This window comes from Pseudochaenichthys georgianus, chromosome 17, assembly GCF_902827115.2.
Source record: "Pseudochaenichthys georgianus chromosome 17, fPseGeo1.2, whole genome shotgun sequence".
Taxonomy (NCBI): Eukaryota; Metazoa; Chordata; class Actinopteri; order Perciformes; family Channichthyidae; genus Pseudochaenichthys; species Pseudochaenichthys georgianus.
In genome coordinates, this window is record NC_047519.1 from 14,342,977 (window position 1) to 14,347,516 (window position 4,540).

Below are 4,540 nucleotides of genomic sequence, written 5' to 3' on the forward strand. Positions count from 1 at the left end.
TTTTTACAGCAATTGCGGATCGTGGAGCCTCTCAATCGTTCCCCGGAAGTTAGCGCCAAGGCTGGCAGAGCTGTGGAGTTGCAGCATAATAGACCGTTCGTGACGGACTTTTAAAGGTAAGAAGAAGTTTAAAGATTTATATTGCGGATATTATCAGTACATCTGATTCAAATGAACATGTGTATTAAAGGATGTCAGTGGATTATCCCTAAATTAGTAGATTTAGGGAACGTTTACAGATAACAGATCAAGCTAGGATACCGAAGCAAGTTAGCAACACACGTTGAACAGCCTTTCAATTGTAAATTCCGTTCTCTTAATGTCATTTCGTCCAACGTTGTTGAATTAGAGAAGAGGGGCTTCTAAACTGGATTGTATGCGGGGGTGGAGGGAGTTAAATATTAGATAAATATAACTTTGGTGCGTGTAAGAGTGAGTGTTTTTAGCAGAGCCATATTGTGTCCTTGTGATTATGTTGATTATTACCTGTCTGTATAATGTTGCAGCTCAGCTGATTTTGGATTGATGGCAAAGGGAGAGGGACTTAAGTGAGAGTGAAAACACAAGGTAAGTTTAATACTACTGTTTTATATAAGTAAGCATACTAAACATGTATTCTATCACTGTATTATATAAGTAATCTTGTTACTAACCTACTGTATGGCAGTGATGTTACAGGTGGAGGAGCAAAACTGCAAGACTGCAAACTCACAAGACAGAGAAATCAAAGTGTGTTCTCCAGAGAAGAGGTTGATTTCACTTCAATTTTTTCATATTTTCTAAAGATGTGGAAATGGCACCAAAAAAAACTTGAGAGCTGTAACCAAGACAACTGTAACAACATGAGTAGAGAGCCACCAAGGTTTTTCAAGTCCCTCTCTTACTCCATTTTGCCAACCCAAACTTCCAGGTACATGACGGGACACCTTGCTTGTTTTTGTTGTTTGCGCTCCTCTGGCTGGGTGCTGGCAGGTGGAGGGCAGTGATCCCTTCCCTTCTTCCTTCAATCTTTGAGACTAATGTAAGTAGAAGACATGGCACTGTAAATGTTCGAACATTTAAAATATTATACCACTTAAAAATAAGAAATATTACTTTTGTTACTAAGAGTTCATACTTATTATACCTGTGTCACCTTTCACACTATCACTGTGATCATGAGCTATGGGCTTTGTAGATACAGGGGCCCTTCTCTTTTTGACCACAGGGCAATGCACGAAGATGGTGGGTATAGCCTCTGCTCTCAGCCTAGTCTTGCCCTTTTTTGTCTTGACAAACGAGTGACTTGAGGTTACTTCACACACAGAACAACTCAGTTTTGTCTGCCCACATACATATTCCATAGTGGTTGAATACACAGTATTAGGAAACACTTTATACTTACTGGACATGTTATACTCATTACATACTGTATATAAAATATGACCAAGAATGTGAGACAACTTTATATAAATTCATATCACATCTGTTACTGATGCCATTTGTCATACTTTGTTAAACTCACAAATAATAAAGTTCCATAACTTCAGTTGGGAACAGAGACCACACCTTATCTCCCCAAGGCAATTTCCCATCCAATAGGTGTGCTATATAGGTTTGTATAACCCTTTCTCCTGTCTGTTACTCCCTCTTTCAGCACAAGAACCAGAGGGGGATTCAATGGAGCCTGAATACCTGCACTGAGACCCTCACCCTGCACCCTGAGTCTCAACTCTCAGTGTTTTTCAAGCCTTTCCCTGTTTTTTTTGTATTAAACAAAACATTAAGCTTTCCCAATGGTGTGGTTTTCGTTTTGTGAAAAAGTGCAAATGCAGTGTTTGTATATAAATCACATATTTTTTTGCTGTTGGTCGTGAAATTGCTCCTGCTTCCTCCGCTCTATGTCAGTGGGGAAGCCGTACATTCGTACTCCTTTCTCTGAGCGATTGGAGCATCCCCAGGCAGCACAGCAAACCATGGTGGCGACTAGGAGGCAGCACAGCAAACCAGGACAACACGGAGGAAAAGGCACAGACAAACTGCATGATATGCTATTCAATGTTTATTGAATTCCATGTATTTGCAATGGATGTTCCTAAAACAACACATTTAACATCATCATCATGCTGCTGCTGCTAGTCCTTTGATAGTCACCTGTCGGTCTCCTGTCCTTTCTGAAAGCCATAAAGATGACATTAGTCATTTAGATAACTTGTGTCCTCAATTACCATGGGATTACTGAAACTACCATGAATTTAAGAAAATGGTAGAAATTAATCTAATCTGAGTTTTAAAGCATTACTTTAGATCCCCTCCCTCTAAATATATCAATAAACATTAGAAAGTGATGCTCCTGACTACCATACAAGTTTAAGAAGATAATATTGGTTTTAAAGAATTCAAAGCTATAAATAAACAACAGGCTCTTTAACCAAGGCACTGTTAGCCTAACATGTACTAGTTTTTGAACTAGTTGTTCACACTAATCCTAATAAACAGGGGCCAGTGCCCCCCCTATGGCTCCCCTCCAAAAAAAGTTTACAATATCACGATTTATTGGAATTAAATCAAATCAGAGACCCGGATGTACAGTGGAGATTAAACTGTTCATTACCTTATAAAAGCAAATACTGTTTATGTTTTTTAATTAAATTGTCACTTAAATTTACCAAAACAAATACCAATTATTGTATTTTATGTTTATTTTACAAAATTACTTTATACTGTCTTTGTCAATTTAACCCGCTTTTATTGTACCCCTCTCTTGAAATAACTGGACCCAGCCTGATGCTATGTATGTGAGTGCATAAAGCTGAGATATGCATATATTTATTTCCTTTCTCTTTGAAAGTTTCAGAGTTTAAAGTAAGGCATGATGCAGAAATGAGTGAAGCAAAAAGGAGGAAACTTACAGACTTCTTTAAAAGGTATGCAAGACATCACTGCTACTTCGCGTGTCAAAGCCATTTGTATCTTTTATTTATTCACCATAAGTTCCTTTGTTAATTATCCTATATTTACTTTAAGGATTTTAAGGAGAATGCCAGTGTGCCGATGCACATGTCCCTTCTAAAGCTTAAGAATGAAGTGAACCATTGCTGTGAGCAATGCAGAGTGTCAGAGGGGTTTCTCAGAAATGAATGCAGTTGTAACATCAATGCGCTCACAACTGAAAACTCAAAATGTCTCTGCTCTAATGTTCATTCAAATGGTTGGACCTCCTCTTACCTCTTGGGACCCCACAAAATATGTGAGGAAGTGGGTAGCTACCAGAAGGTCTGCAGACCATTTAGCCTGTAGACAAAGATGCACGACTACACAGGCTTCTCCCTATCAGCCCATCGGGGATTTGATGAAGTAGCTGGTCGTACATACAGTAATGTTGTTGAACTGCTTATATTGATGTGGACTTTCATTCCTCAATCAATTCAGATAATATGGCTCTGTACTCACATAGTTGTTTTTGAATGTTTTTGAGTAAGTGTGCAGATAAATGTTGACTTAAAATGGCAATTTAAAGGTCTGTAATTTGTGAAAAACGTTTGTGTATATATTAATAATTTCAAATGTAAATTCATTCCAGTTAAATAATGCAAATAAAAAGACGGTCTATTTGACATACTTTCTATGTTTACTTTCTTGATTGGTGGCATGAAATAGTGCATCTAATACAGGAGCAGTTGCTTTAGGATTGGGCATCATATATTGCTCCCCCCCCAAAAAAAACACAGCCCCCCCACATATCAAATCCCAACTTAACCCCTGCTAACAAGTAACATGTAATGTAATGTGTCACCCACTTAACGGGAAGAATCTCAGCTAAATGAAGCTGAGCGCAAGTTCAGACAGGAAGACCTAACACTCCGTATTGCTCGTCATGGCAATACTCGCTCCCTCCACTGGATGACAGGGAGCGCCACTCCTCAGCCAACATATCACTTCCCTCCATTCACAAGCCTAATTATCGCACCTGTTAAACCCTCTATATATGCTCTCCCCTTTGCTATCAGCTGTCTTTCAGGCGTCAACGCGCAAGCAGCAGCAGAGCTTCGTCCCAGCTCCAGGCATTATTCATCAGCTCCGCAGTCTGGCGGATTAAGCTACAGACGGCGTTCCCCAGTTCGGCTAGCGGGTCCAGCCGGCCGCCCCGCAAACCCGGACGCGGGAGGAAAAAACAAGGAAATCGGGCTCCACGGAAGTTCCTCCGGGCTTAATGGAAATGGGCTTCTTCACGCAAACAATTGACGCACGCCTTCAGTCTCCCGAGAGGGCATCACTGGCTCAAATGCGGCGCTTCCGGCTTCACGCGGAACGGTCCTCATCGCAAGCGAAGCTTTACCCATTCTGGCTTCAACCACAACCCCTCCTGCAGGCAGGCAGGCAGGGGTTAAGCTACTAGTGATGGGTCGTTCGCGAACGATTCGTTCTTTTTGAACGAATCTTTGAAGTGAACGAGATGAACTGATTCCTCCCACAAAACGATTCGTTCGCTTTTCGCGAACGACGAACTTAAAGAACTGGCGGAAACAGTTCAGAACTGTTTCCTACAGTGTAGCTACTG

At 40.7% G+C, this 4,540-nt stretch overlaps 1 long non-coding RNA gene across 1 annotated transcript; it reads left to right on the forward strand.

The window, feature by feature from the left end:
• Positions 1–670: 670 nt before the first annotated feature.
• On the forward strand, positions 671–1,772 carry LOC139435627 (uncharacterized). The gene is made up of 2 exons (XR_011644846.1): positions 671–1,021; positions 1,637–1,772. It is a non-coding gene; the product is annotated as an uncharacterized lncRNA (long non-coding RNA).
• Positions 1,773–4,540: the final 2,768 nt, after the last annotated feature.